This window comes from Harpia harpyja, chromosome 6, assembly GCF_026419915.1.
Source record: "Harpia harpyja isolate bHarHar1 chromosome 6, bHarHar1 primary haplotype, whole genome shotgun sequence".
Lineage (NCBI taxonomy): Eukaryota > Metazoa > Chordata > Aves > Accipitriformes > Accipitridae > Harpia > Harpia harpyja.
In genome coordinates, this window is record NC_068945.1 from 38,350,673 (window position 1) to 38,366,540 (window position 15,868).

A 15,868-nucleotide genomic window follows, 5' to 3' on the forward strand; every position below is an offset into this window, starting at 1 on the left:
TAGCTATCTTCAACATACGCACCTGGCATCTTTGATTTCCTTCTAAGTGCAGCTGCAATATTTCTTTGATAGGATGCAAGAGGTGTAAGGGAGTGTATTTACTGAAATTCAGCCTAGTGCAAAGTTAAAGAAAGTATTTTCTAAATGTAATATTGTTCCACAGAGTTTTGATGCATCAACTGATTATGCATTTCTACTCAATTACATTATTTTAAGACAAAAAGGTCTCTATGAATGTGAACTGAAATCAAGGTCAATGTTAGAAATGTGAAAGGGCTATAAAACTGCAAGAAAGAACAACTGGAATATTTCATGCACATTAGGAAAAAAGGCATTCTCTTCTATATAGTCACGATTAAATTAATGGGGAACAAGTTAGACACTGCAAATGAAAGGAAAATTACTACTGAACAAAAACATTCCTCTGCTTCATTTGTCTAATACCTTTATTTCTTCTCACAGCGAAAGACAGATATAATTAGGATATAGGAAAAATAAACAGTTTGCAAGGAAACCTGTTTCAAAGCAGCCTTATATAAAGCTCCATAGAAACACGAAAAGCAATTTCAAATGAGGTAAATGGATTTAATGACTTTTACATAAAAAAGAATGTTGATAATACACGCATTTTATTCTATATTTTTAAGAGATAAAAAGCACAAAATGCTTGCTTTTGAGGACAACTGCAATACCCTTATCACTTAATGACAGATCTTTATAGGGCTTATGTATTTTATACAACTATGCTAACTATGCAAGTATCAATAAGATGATTAAAAATATTTTTGAATAACTGGTTTCAAATTTCACACTTCTTTTTTAGCTTACCTAGCATTTACAGTAATAGGTAACATTAAAAACTCTGATTGGAAACAATTATTTAATTTAAAATCTTTCAAATAGAAACAGGTAACAATGCACTTAGTGATATACTACCTAAGTGGCATGGACACACTACTAATAGAAAAAATAACACTATTTAGATATGGCCTTTATTCTAGCTGTTTTTATGGAGGTAGCATGACTTAATAGACTAAACACCCATGTACGCGTCAACAGACCTGAGTCCTATTCAAAATTCTGCTCTTGAATAATCAGGTAGTCAATTCAACCCCCACTGGTTTGCTTTCCCCATCCATCTCTTACCTATTAGATGTAAATTGTCCAAGGTATGGTCTATTTACAGGTAGGTGGTCTTCATCTACTTACCACAGGACACATAGCTCTGGGGTAGCTGAATACAGACGTATGTAAAAATAAATTATTTTTAAAACTTTCCAAAATGCACCAAATCAGAACTATTTCTAATCCTCTAGAACTCTGGAAAACACCACACTGCTTTCCTCCAAATTATTTATTTGTCACAGTCTACTATAGATACATCATTTAAAGTCATCAGGGAATACTAAATCATTTTCTCTGACCCCCTGTTTATGAAGCTTAAGCCCATTGCTTTGCTTTTGGCTACATCGTATGTGCTATGGGGACATCCATGTAAAGAAGACTGGATCAAGAATAAACTGTGCAGACAGAACTCTGGAATTCAAGAAAGAACTCCTCAGCACTAATTCAGATGCTGCAAGTACTCATTAGTGTTAGATGGTTATATGTACTTTAGCCATTTTTAAGCTTTTTTGACACAGGCAGACAGCAAAGCTGTGTGCTGCACTCTAAATGTTCTTAGCAGTTCTATATACAGCAAAAAATCAGCAGCCTGGTCATGCTCCTGGACTCCCCCTACACACAGCATTACTCTTTTGGCTCCGAGACCATACTTCAGCATTCACACTGGTGTCCTTCCTTCCCACCACCTAGCCACAACTTCCAGTCTCTCTAGTCTCATCCTCTATTTTTCCACTACGGGAAAAAAATCACTTAGTCCTTGAAACTCCTTTATCGACAATCCTATATTAAGACCTGCTAGCTGGTTTGTTATTCATTAAAGTCTGGTCTGTTTCATTATATAGTTCAATTTCTGTTTTTATTAATCAGTTTCACATGGCAATAAGTCAAATGCTTTTCAAAGTCTATTACATCGACAGCATCATCTTATCAAACTTGTAATTTTATCAAATATTAAAAGATTAAAATCAAGCTTTTGTCAATCATTTGTTTTACAAGCCCTACTTTCCATAAAACTATGCTGAGTAGAATTAATTTTACTCATGGCCTTTAATTCCCTATCAGCTGAATCCCCAATCAGCTTTTTCCATATGTTCACTGTGATTTATATCAGGCTATATTTACCCTGCTCAATCTGCTTGTCTACTCTGAATCTGGGCAGAACACCAGCTTTCTTCCAGTCTTAAATAACATATTAAAAATGAAAACCTGTGAACCAGAAATCTCTCCCACCGGCTCCTCTAGGACTCACAGGTAGACCCATCACATGTAGACCTGCTGACTAGAAATACGTATATTCAACACATATTATTTAATATTTATTAACGGTTACTATGACTAAAAAAGCTCTCCATCCTAACATCACGCATCACACTTTTTCTTTCAATTCATCATGTTACTTGCAATAATAAATGAACAGGGAAAGAAGAAAATTATTGTGAAGTAATTCACAAAACAGTGCTAATCCCGTTTCTGTTCTTAAGACTTGGTCCTATAAAAATAAACCAAATATTTGCCTGCTTGTCTCCTCCACGGCAATGGCCAACACATCTGCCATGAGAATAGAAGCTCTTTCACCCAAGTATCAGTACTGACTGCGCATCTGCACAGCCCCAGCACAATGAGATCCAATCGCTTCTAGCGTAACTTCAGTATCAACTACCGAACTAGCAATGTGAAACAGCTTCATTACCCACCCATTTTGCATCGCTACTGAACTACACTTGTACCAGGTTATCTGACACCCACCCAGCTGATGCAGCCTTGCAGGAGGTTGACTCCTCTGGCCCAGCCAGGACTGAGCAGGGTCCTACAAGGGTGTGAATGCTCAGGGTCTACCTAAGCACAGTCAACACCAGATCAGTCCTTTAACAGTGTTTTATTAGGGCAGATGGGGCTATAAATGAAGATATGTCTGTTTGGGTAATTCTGTAAGATATCCTCCCTCCAACAGCCACTTGCTCATTGAATGGGAGACAGGAGGAAACCCCTGGGCTCCAGGTCAGCTTTATCTTTTCCACATTGATAAGGCATAGGCAATCTGAATCTCGTCTTGTTTATTTGTTTCTGGTTTGGGGTTTTTTTTTTAGATTTTCTTCTCTCCAAGTATTTTTCCCTTTTTCTTTTGTGAGTGTTTAGTATTTTTCTTCCCTGAACGCTACAAAATTCTATAGTTGCTAACTGCAGCTCACTGCTAAATCACTATGAGCACTGGTATACAGCTAAAAAAGCAAGGATATAGGTCCTTAAAAATCCCCCTCCGCAAACTCTTATTTTCAACTGTCTGCTCTAAAAGTACAAGTACCACATCCTAGGAGTGCCCAGAAATGCAGGGTAAAAAAAACCAACTAAGCACAGAGTTCAAATGTCTAATTAAGGGCTGCAAGGTAAGCCCATAAACTCAGTCATGATCCACAGACTCCAATTTTCTCTTGAGAGCAGCCACTTAAGAGTTGATTTTTAAAAGACTGGACTGGAGCAGGGCTGATCTGTCCTTCTACAATTGTCTTACATATTTCCTGAGGACCTATACTGGATTTGGCCCATCTGAGGATTTAAACAGAGGAGTACTTACTTTCTAGATCCTGCTCAGATTATATAAACTGCTTTGGCTGGAGCGATTATATACATAGCAGAGCAAAGCTGTGGATAGCCCTCAAACAGGAAAGTAAGCCTAGTAAGCCTGGCAAGTTTAGATGCCTCCAGAGTCAAATCAGCAGCTGAACAGCATTTTTGGATTGCAAATTTAAACTCAGGCGTCTCAGTCTTGCTTGGGTGCTTTCTGGTGTCCTAAATTCTTGACTGGATTCAGTCTTTTACACCTTTTTTACCTCCTCACTTACAACAGAAGATGGAATAGAGCATAAAAACAATGGTTCAGTGCCATTTATTTCAGTAGTCCTTTAGAGTCATTACAGCCTGAACAAACATGCTTCATCTCTTATGCATGTATGCATACTTTGCTGTCTTTCAAAGACTTGGTTGAAGTGCTTGAATTGAGTGCATCTTTGCAAATCTACTGAAGACTATGGGTTTACACAGGAGGGAGTAAAAACATAACTTGCATAGGTTTAGAGAGATATAGTTTGGCTTGAAATAAATCACTAAATATAGTGATCAAGGAAAGTAAAGAATACAGCTTTATTATTCAATTTCTCAGCGAGTTAGAAATCATTCAGAGTGAGTGAGAGAAAAGAAATTAAGAAAACACATTTTTAGAGCACTTGGATGTTAAAAACAGGTACCCACATGATGGTATCGTTAGGATAGCTCCTCAGGCTATGCTTTGACATTTTTAGAAGCATGCAAATGATCTAGTTGCTCATTAAGTCCACTTTCAGAAGATCTAATTCAGTTCAACAACTGAACTTCAACAAGACAAAGGTTTTCAAGTAGCCCATCTCTTTCCCTCTAAAAGGTTTTGCAATAGAGCAAAACAGTGCTTATGCGAAAGATATCTATGAATCATCTGACTGATATGACAGCCACACCGTACTGTGCAAACAGAACCAGAAGGAAGACTGTAGAGTGGGCAGAAGAAAAATGCACCATCATCCTGAGTGAAGACTCCCAATTCAACAACTACAGTTAGTTCCATGTAAATATGCAAAAGAGATGCTCAGCTGAAATGCTCCCCGAAATGTTAATTTCTTTACCCAGGAGATATGATGAAAGGGATTTTCTTCCTTTTTTTTTTCCTTTTTTTTTTTTTAACCCACCAGAATTCAGAGCAGGGGCTTCAGAGAGCTCTCTTAGGAGGTAATACAGACTGTATTACTCTGGTTAATTACCTTCTTTGCATCCCTACAGCTAACCCCAAAAGCACTATCTGTCCAGAAGTATTCCTGCAATCCTGGAGATATTCTTGTGAAAAGCTACTGTGCAAAAGAGCAGAATCTGATTCAAAGACAGGGAAACTCCTCCCTTTGGGAAGTAGAGCAGAAACCACTAATATTAGCATGAAATGCCAGAATAGTTATGCTAGGGAGGAGGTCACTCAGAATAGGGACAGTGCCAGAAACTGAGGACTAAGGCATTCTGTCAGACATAAAACCCCAACAAGTACATGAACAAAGGAGGGTAAACAGTGCTGAGGGAACAAACTGTACAAACTCCAGCTAGCTGCCTTGGGTAGACTTTTTGGATATGGGGGTTGGGGACTGGCCACCTATGTGTAACATCTATTTAACAGGCAAAAGTTAGCATGTTTGCTGGTTTAATTTTAATTAATTCTGTTAAAGGAGGTAAAATTACATCTATTAGCTTGCAATCTCTGTCCACCATTTAAAATTGAAATGAACTGAGAGCTCAGATACAAACACTTCTACACTTTAGAAATATCCCTGCCTTTCTCTCTAAAAGTGCTGGTAATGTTCACAATGAATAAGGCTGTGCAAATCAGGTCTGTCCCTGCTTTAAACAACACTAATTCATGCTGCCACTGTTCCCAACAGAATGATGTGAGACTTAAGCAAACGAACCAACTCCTAAAATTTGTTTGCAGGTATCACCAGTGTTGTGCTACATTTCATAACCAGGTCACCGTGCTCAGGTATGCTACTGAGGATCATGTGTGCAGGGATGACTAGTGCCCTAACAACGGTCAGAAAGAACTTCCCTATTTTAAGATTTTCTGGCTTTATCACTTCTCTATATGAGCATCTCTAGTTCCCCCTCACTCTCAAGTAATTCATGACAACACACAAAGTGCTAACTACCTTCATCACCTTCATAAAACCTGGCTGCTGCAGCTGGCCACCTCAACTCTACAGATAAAGCAGGGAAGGCTGGCATTCAAGTTTTCTCTTTTTCTTGCTGCCTTTGCTTTTTATTTTTTTTTGTCTTAATACTACCTTGTGGAGCTTCCAGGTCCCTGAACTTGTAGGCTCTTGTGGACATTGTGGAAGCTTTAAGTGGGAGTATGCAACAGAGCAAGGCCTGACAAGACGTGAACACTGACACAACCTCACCGCCTGTAGCTGTCATTAAGAGCTGACTTATTCGGCTGGCACTTGAGAAAGCAAAAGAGACTCGGTGTCTGCCCTCAAGAGCTCACCACCACAACACGGGTAAATTCCACCAGGGTTTCTCCCCCATTGTCCATGAGTAGGGCACAGAAGGGTCTGGATGCACCATCTTCTGCCTACAAATATTAACAATAATGGCAGTCCTCCATTAGGTGGCAGATTGATCCAGAGAGGGGACAGGGCAGGCGCTTCTCTGAGCTGGGAGCTGAGGGGAGAAGAGGGTGAAGGTGCGGGGCAGGCAACTGCTGAAGCAGAGCACTGCGAGGGGATTGAGAAGATACCAGCTAAATAGTACATTTCAGGTTTTGTGAGATGGAGGGGAAGGGCAAGAAGGAAAGAAAGTGTGCACGTATTTAAAGGCATTAAGATTGGAATTACACGTTAAAATTTTATATACATAAAGTCAGATGTAGAGAAATTGAAAGTATTCAACATCATACTAACGTGAAAACAGAAAAATCATTTTCCAGCAGGGTTGAAAGCTACCATCTGGAGGATGATGGGGGAAAAAACAGACCTGTAACAGCTTACTGGTTTGCACATGAATATTTGCTACCCCCTTCTACAGTGAATTCACAGTGACAGATTGGTTCAGCATAAATTTCACCTTTAAACAAGGGCTACAAGAGCATTACAGATATTTCACAGGAATAAACAAGTGAAAAAAAACAATATTGCAGTAATTAGGGAGTATTTAAAAGCACTAAGGTCTTCAGACACATTGTGGAGCCACTGCAGATCCATCATAAGGCAAACTCCAGAAAATCTGAAGTATACAGAGAGATTTCAGCACAGACCACTGCGACCCATCACCACCACGACCTCTCGCCCTGGAGTACAAATCAAGGGTATCCTCCTCCTCATACAGCTTTTACTTCAGTCAATTCTATTGCCAGCCAGATGTAAAAGTGAACATTTTTAGTTCAGAGCAGGAAAAGTGCCTTGGATGAAACCATCAGAAGCAAAGATGACATTTTGGATGAACCAGCATTTCTCCTGTTATTACTTCTCCCTGGAGTCTACTGTTACCCACAACTACCACATTCATTCCATTTATTAGGATATTTTCCTTCTTGTTTTAAACAAACTATGTGAATTTAGCCAGTTTTACTGCCATTGACTGATAAACCTCATCTGTCTAAATACACGAATGGATAGACCCAATGTTGGTATTTTAGCAAGACAACCTCAAATAACAGATACAGTGTACTAAAATTCGTATTTTTAGGATTAATCCCTCATTTTGCTGGTGTTATTCAACCAAATCTGCCAGTGGCTTCATCTGAACTTGGCTTGATTAAAACTCTTAAGATTTGTTCTATAATCTCTATTGCAGCTGATTCTGTTAAATCTCTGTTCCCCAGCCATTTCCTTTTACCTGCATTATCAAAGCAAAAAAAAAAAAGTAATTCAAAAATATAAATGAAGGGCTTATTTTTATGCGTTTCACATTTACGTAAATGTGGAAAATTTCTCTGCTATTATGGTGTTAAAGGATTAATACGGCTTTTTAATTGAATGCATTTTTTATTTTAATGTATCAAAAATAAAACCCTGCAACTTAATTCTCACAATAAATCTTGCACTTCTAATAGAGTTTTAAAACACCATTATCAAACTGAAACCTTCTAAATGACATGTGCTAACCTACATTCCCATGCTACTGCCCTTTCATTTGAAATATATTTTATGTGTTAAGAATATTTTCAATTTTCCATTTAGAAGAATCAGAGAAGACACAACACCACTAAAATAACATGATTTTAGGTGCAATTTAAGCAAGCAGCAATAGGACAAAACCAATAACTAGAGCCTGAGTGAGCTTTTTTATACAAATCATTAATTCAACCCTTTAGGGTAAAAAAAGCTCATTTATTCATCAAGAAGTTAATGCAGTTTGTTCCCTAAATGGGAAATAGCTTTCAAAGCGTTTTTTGTATGTGTACGCTATTCATTAATGAAACAAAAAATCTTACCTAGGACTTCATATCTATTATGTAAGTAAACGTTACACTTTGATGTAAAAATTTACATTGTTCACAGATTCATTTGAATTTCACATTCACAGTACCACCGAGGAGATAAAAGAAGTTTCTTTCATACTGCCATGTTTACTACTGTTTTCTTTGGCTTGTTACAACTAATTTATCCTTTAAATCAAGATCTCAAATGCAAACAGCACACATTGCAAGGATAGTAATTTTTTTTCTGTTTAAATTAAGCTTAGTGCAGTTCTGCACAGTTGCACCAGTGGATGAGGAAAAACTTTTTTTTCCATTCAATGTACTCTTTCAAATAGTCTGTTTTCTCATTATATGAATACTATTCTAAGCACATGTGATATGCTCCCACAAAATTAATAATAAATATTGAATTAAAGAAAGATTCTTCAAGGTAAAGGAAAAAAAAGCATTGCAAGAGGAAAACATATTACAAAATCCCCAAATAACTACAAAAAAACTTTCTGAAATTCTGCTAATAGTACTAAAAAAGCACTTTACTACATAACTTGTAATCCAGACTGTACGTTGGTACTAGCAGACTGATAAGTGTGTTATTTTATCCACACTAGAGAATGACTACATTTAATCATTCAAAATAAAAATAGCTTATTATCATATATACTTATATAATATTTGTATCACAGAATGAGGCATCCAAAGAAACATCAGCTTTTTATGAAAATACATCTAGGCACAGAAACAAGGCAGCATGATTTCACCCCACAACTAAATTCTTATTCTCAAGAAAAGACACTGTTTTATAATTATGCATCCATTTTATTTCCAAACTAACTTTTTTTTCCTTAAGCCAGGTTATTTGCTAAATTTCTAGACATGCACAAAAAATGAAAAACAAATTTCTCTCCAATAATATGGGTACACTCAACAGTAATTTCTCGCAGCACAATTATTAGAAATTATTTCAGTAAATTCTGCCAGTTCTAATTTTTGCATAGTTGTAACATCTAATGCGTATTTTTCATGCAAATGCAGTACAAAATATGAACATTTCAGAAAGAAGACTTCAAGAAACAAAAATGAAGGCAAGACATTTAAAAAGTGAAAATAAGTAATATTCCCAATTAGCTTTGATTACTTCAAACACTTGGCTACACTTTATAGTTTTTATAAATTATCTTACTCTTTGAGGCAATTTTCAGTCAATCCAGTCATAGTTAGAATAACAGTGTATCAAGGCAGCTTGTCAGTCAGACCTTTCTCCTTTGCACATCTTGAAATATTGATCTTTCAAAGAAAATACAAAGGACTGCTCACTTGACTCTCAAGCAACACCTGCAGGTGATACAGCCATATTAGCATAATACTGTTCTGGATGTCAACATGTAAAGAATGCAAAATTGCTATAAATCAACATTAAAGGCTAAAATCATTTTCTCAGCCATGCTAATTTGAATTGAGATGCTGTTGTCCAAGGATTTTTAATTTTACATTAAATTGCCTTACTGCTTATACACCAGAGCAACCATAATATAACTAAGACCAGAAAGTACTCTTTAATCTTTAATATAAAATTAAATTTTGGTGTTTTTTCAATTTATCCAGAGACTTAGTACTACTTAAAACTGTGCTTTGTTGTATTCATTTTAATCAAATGTTATTTTAATTGGGTCTGTAAGGACAGCTAGAAACTACTGCACCATTGGGAAGAAAATAATTTTTGATCTCCTGTTCTTACATCTCAAACCAGCCTGGTTTTCAGTCTCACCTTTAACTTCCCTTCAGGCATTATTCCCTAGGGTTCCACAGCTTCAATTCCCAATTCAGATTTGCTCAGAAGAATAATGTATCTCAAAGCAGTACTTCTGGAAAACAAGACTTGTGGAAATGGGGACGTCTTACCAAATTTTCCATATGGTCTATGGGAAGAAGTTGAAGCATAAAGCAGGGTTCCTAGGAAACGCTTCACCGGGCACATGGATGGAGCAAAAGGAAAAGGCAACTCTACCCAGCATGTAGTTTCATGGTGTTTGTGAGGGTTGCCACTGTGTGTGTACACTACAAAATTAGAGTGCCTTCTTACAAAAAGGAGCAAGACGTCAAGGCAGGACCTCAGACAACCAGCTGAGAACATACTACATGTCTCCCTCCCCCACCCTGATCTCTCCTAAGCATCCTTCATTCTCAAAGACAGACAGACGCTGTCTTTTCTTCCTTCCCAAAAGCTGTGAGCTAGCCAGGCACCACCAGGCAGGTAGAAGAGCTGTTCTCCATACTGCTCAGAGAACAGCTATCTATGAAGAAAGAGGGTGATGGGCAATAAAGTCCATCAAGGAAAAAAAACCTTTATCAGATTTTGAATAAGAACAATCTACCTCATACTGAAGTAGAGGCTTTGAGATACGGCTCTTCTTACTGTCAGAACAATAAAATACTAAATTAACAATACCGTCTCACAGATGGCAGTTACAATAGCTGAGATGGGCTGATAGCGCCAGGCAGTAAAATTAGGGCAGCTCTCTCCCAACCCTTATTCATTCCTTCCTTAGCAGGAACTTGACTTAAGCTGTTTCACTGCAAAGATCTGGTAAGTAGTTCACCATTTTCGAGCCTAAACTACAAGACAAACTAATAACTATGTTCCACAGTTAGGTTAGGTTCAATTTGTCCAGACAACATTTAAACTGAAACTAATAGCTTCACTCCCCATCACAGTAAAATTTAAAGTAGCAAATTAACTTTCATCTCTAAGTGCATGAAAACAATGTTTTTCATATCAAGACAGATATTAGAAGTCTCAAGGATGGGTTTTGCGTTTGGTTTCGGTTTTTTGTCATTTGACATCCCGGAGCAAACTTTTTGCACTATATTTTAGATGGAACTGGATCAAGTTCATGAAAGGGGTTATGTCATGCTGGTTGCCTGTGCAGCAGTCACCAGATAACAATGACCAAAGAAACGGTTGCCAGGTTTCTCTTCCAGAAGGAAAAAGCAGAAAACAGGCATCAACATATTTAGGGCTTGTCAGTAGGGCATAGGAATACTTTTCTTACAACCCTGAATAGCAGAAAAGGGAAAGAGTCTGTGTCTTATTTAAGTTTCACATCTTAAGGTGTTTTGTTTTTCTTACATTTGAACCGAGAGTGGAACACAAAGGCAACCAACCTGTTTGCACCCCTTATTATTTATTTTAAAATGTTACAGGTTTTCACAGTGCACCATAGGGATCTCTGCATTCACACTCATGTCTCGTTTTTAACTTCATAATTCATTCTGTAACAGGAACTGGTTGCTGTAAAAACGAGTCGCCTGGAAGAATCCTCCATGAAACCATGGAGGAGGTAAAGATGAAATAAGACCTTTTCTCACTCTTTAGTCTTAATAGTGGGTTCCCAGCATTAGGCTGGGTCCAACAAATTACATGCATTTTGACATATAATGCTTGCTGCTGGGTAGTTGCCAGGTAAGATAATAGAATTAAACCACCTGCTTAATTAAACTACATTCCTTTTTTCCACAACGGCTGACAATCTTGGCTATTTTTAACATCGCAAGGTGTAGTCACATCAATATATGCTGGGAGAAGTGCGATATACCTTTTATTTAATATAAAAAACCAGAATTTCCAGACATAAAGCCAACAGTTGGCATGACTGAGACGCTCTGAACTTCACACATATGCTTTCTCACATGTTTAATCAGAGCAAGTTTACCTAAGTCACTGCACTGGTTTAGCGGAGATATTGAATGTCACGGGGAAAACAGAGGAAGGAAAGACTCAAAGATTTAAGAAGTATAGTTAAAATATTGTTTTAAACAAAATGAACCACTTCTAATGTATTTGGGTCAAGGCACCTGCACTAAACAAAGCACCCAGTAAAATCTGAGTTGAGAAAACAAATACAATTAAACCTGAACTAGCTTGACTGCTGAGTAGAAATGAAGTGAGCCATATAATTGCCTTTGCTACTATAAAAGCATTAAGGGCCAGGTTAGAAAAGTAGTTTCCTCTTTTTTGCCAGCAATCACCGTAGTCTCTTGATCATCAAAGTACTTTATTAGAAGGTACATTTCAGTACTTAAACTTCCATATATCCTAAGCAACTGCAGGTATGAAAAAGGAGGTTCATGGAGACTAGAACAACCACTTTTCTTCTTTGGTTTGCTGGGTAGAGTCACAGAATTATGCAGCTAACTAATTTCCACAAATTAAAATAGAACCTGGCTGAGGGGGGATGAAGGGGTGGAATTAGGACTATCCTTTCACTGGCCATACTCCCTTTTTTGCAAGAGCGGTCCTTACAGTTTTCTCCAACATTGCCTTTCACTTCAGTGAAAACGTTGGTACTTTATTTAGGGGTGGACTTGCACATTAAGCTTGCTCTGATCTAATGACAAGTAGCTGTCAAGAAGCTATGGAGAGGTCCTGTTCTTCTGTTCCTCACTGCAAGTTCCTGCCCTCTTTCCTTCCATTTAAGAATTGTAATATCCCCAGTGAGCTACTTCAGTTCACTGATCCAAGAGAAAACAAACTTATGCAAGAAAAGATTACATAATTCAAAAAAGTGTAGGCAACTACCATACATCAATGTAAGCAGTCTCCTGCAAAATAATTCTAACATAGTATCATCCTTCACATATATTTACCAGGATGCATTTTATAAATAGTGTAAATTCTATATTTGGAGGCTTTTATTTCTAAAGATAGGAAAATTAGTTGTATACATAAGGTAGGTAATGAATTAATATCTATACACACACACACACACGCATATGAAAACAGTATTTAGTCTGCCCTGTGACAACTTAGAACTGTATTTCTCAACTTAATGAGAACTTGTTGCTTTGATGAGTACCCTCCTTTAAAAAAGCACCCTGACTGTGCCGTTCCTGTGCTCACCTGCATGGCAAATACATGTCTGGCACAACAGTTTTTCCGTTTGCACACCAGTTTGCAAATGATATAGAAATCATTAAGTTATCTAAAAGTCAAAGCAGCTATTAAAAAGGAAACTGAAAAGTCATATTTAAGGTATTTATGGAAAAGACAGGTACTTGACAGAACATTTATTAGGTTAATACAATACTGTGGAACGTAACACAGAGGGAGAATGAACCCAAGATTCTCCATCAAAACTCACCGAGCTGTATCAGAATTTTAAATCTATTTTTGCTAAATAATCGGTTAAACTGTGTGCCATGTTAAAGAACAGCTCATAGAGGAATAAAGATTTGCGAGAGGTTCTGCCTACTAATTTCATTTCAGCTATTGGTATACTTTCAGGAAGAAAGAAAAATAATTCTCAAAGCACTGTCAATACAGTAAAATAAGAGAAATACTGCTTTTGACATGAATGCTGGCCAAGAGGCATCTTGGTGTGTAGGTTACCCAAAAAGGAGATTTTTAAAATGTATTTCATTCATCTGTAAGAGTCTAACGTGACATTCTTTCAAAAATAAATCTGATGCTGGTTTTGTGCTCAAAGCTTCATAGCCTTTTCAGGCAGCATCCTGACCGAGCAGCTGACTGCCTCTGCTTCTGCCCAGGCCACACACTGACACTTTTTAGGCTGTGTCAAAGCTTCTCCATCCCTTTCAGCGTGCTGTTGTCTTCAATGGATTTCATTCTTACCTGTGTGAGTAAGCACACACCTGCAAACTATCCTTTTTTCAAATCTGTGAGAATCCTTTATTTGTTTGGGGGTTTCTGCGTGGAAAGATTTTTTGAGTGGAAAGGCATTTAGCTCTGTTTAGCTTTGTCATAACAAACAGCAGTAGCTAAGTCTATCAGCATCAAGAAGCTTCACCTGATGGCAATAAATAACCATTTGTTTCACACTCTAAAAGTAGTCAGGCACTTTAAACATGAAAGAAGTACCAAGTGCATTACTAACAATCGTAGAAGGATGTCGACAGGCACAAGAAGTTCCGTAGGAAGTTTTCTACTAAACTAGTTGTAGTTTTAAAGATGTTCTACTCAGAAATTCATAATTAATTTACACACAGAATGCAGAATACAATGAAAAACACATTAACCTTTCTTGATGAAAGAAAGTATACTTTTTGAACAGAGGTGAATGCACTCCTCTGGTAGTGAGAGTAGGTAGAGCCTTTCCTTTTGCCACTTGACTGAGATCGAGTGCTGCAGTAGGGGACTTTCTACTGTTTCCAGAAAGCCTGTCCATCCTTCTTCCAGGCTGTCATGACTTGCTTTAAAGGAACTACAAAACAAGGCAGGGATAAAAGCACTTTGTGAATAATCCACAGATTAAATTTTTATTGTATTTTGCCAGGCAGAACATTTAATTTCTTCTGTCATTTTGCCACTAGAATAGGTCAGTAATTTACTTACAAATGTCTAGTATAAATTGTAACATGAGAAGGATATATATTCTTTCAAAACAATTTTTTCCTTTTTAATTCATGGCTGCTTTGGTGGTATTTCAACAACTAATGAATATAGTGACAGATGACTGGATGACAGGTTTCAAAGAAATGTTTTTGCTTTCTGTGGCTAAACATTTGACAGTTTTCTTGCAGAAATGTGTTTCCTGAATAACACTTTATAGAAATTCAACAAAAAGGATTTATACTCCAAAGTTGTAAAAGCCAAAACCACATGAACTGTAATTATTTTAGAAACTAAGTGGCCATCATCATTTGTATATCCAGTCTTTGTTGTTTTGTTCTAGCACTGTACACTGTCAGTATCTGTTCTTTCAGCAGTATTAAAAGGCTTTACAAAATGCTGATACTCAGTCATTTACTCTTCAGTGAAGCCAGAGAGCTTTACAACATTACCGGACCACGTCACACATCAAAAGACACTTAGCTACTGCAAAAGAGGGCTCCTGATGCCAGACAGATGACATTATTGAGCTATTAAAGTACTCACATCTGCTAATTTTTAGAAGACCCATGAGAGTTCATGAATCCCAAAACAAATCCAAAAGCCTCTGTGGAATAAATATGAGATTATGTATTCTTCAGCATGCATTATTTAACAATGTTTCTGCTTTGGATTCCACAAATCCTATATAGATGAATCATTTAATGAAAGCTTGAAAGTGTTGATGCTCCATAGATGCTTTTCCAATGTAATAGTTTTTCTGTTTCACTAAGGACTTACAAGGGTTGCAGAAAAAGCAAAACTGGAGAATTTTCATATCACAAATTTTAGATTTCATCTTTTGCAACAGAGGGAATGCAATCCCTGGTGTTTAATTAGACGTCTGAAATCACCTGCTACATTTTACTCTTCTAATGCTGATCCCAACCGAATGCAAAGTATACTGTAAGCATTTTTTCCCCTCTGATGATAGTGCCCACACAGCCCAATCTAGTACTTTACTGACCACGTTATAGGGTCAGTGAGATTTTAGATTAGGTCTGTTCAAAACTGAGGTTATTCTTCCTGCCTCTGCCTAATAAGTTTAGGGTCAAAACTTCTGGTTCTCTATGCTTAGACATACACATGCTAGACTAGGTTCTACAAATCCACCTGACGAAACCAAAGCCACTATCCCTAACTCTTCATCAAGTTATACTGGCTTCTGGTCCACCACTATAGGTCTGTGCCCAATTTAATTTCATCACTAGCATACTATGGGTTCTCTAAGGTTACGGACAAATGTCCTCTTCCAGCTGGCTCAATTAACAAAGGAATTAACAAGATTTAAACAGGTAAAATATCAAATGAGCGATTTAGCTGGCTCTCATAGGAAGGCAATACCCATCAGCAGGGAGAAAGTCAGGCAG

General features: G+C 37.4%; 1 protein-coding gene across 33 annotated transcripts in view; it reads right to left on the reverse strand.

The window, feature by feature from the left end:
* NRCAM (neuronal cell adhesion molecule) overlaps positions 1–15,868 on the reverse strand; it is a 167,605-nt gene that overhangs the window by 80,739 nt on the left and 70,998 nt on the right. For 4 of the 33 annotated variants that reach the window (XM_052789313.1, XM_052789301.1, XM_052789308.1 and 1 more), the window contains exon 3: positions 9,294–9,445. The exons of 28 other annotated variants lie outside the window; for them this stretch is intronic. The gene's annotated coding sequence lies outside the window, so the exon portion shown is untranslated. Of the gene's footprint in view, positions 1–9,293; positions 9,446–9,878; positions 9,894–15,868 lie in introns of those variants that run through there. One more of the 33 variants, XM_052789310.1, reaches the window with a different exon arrangement.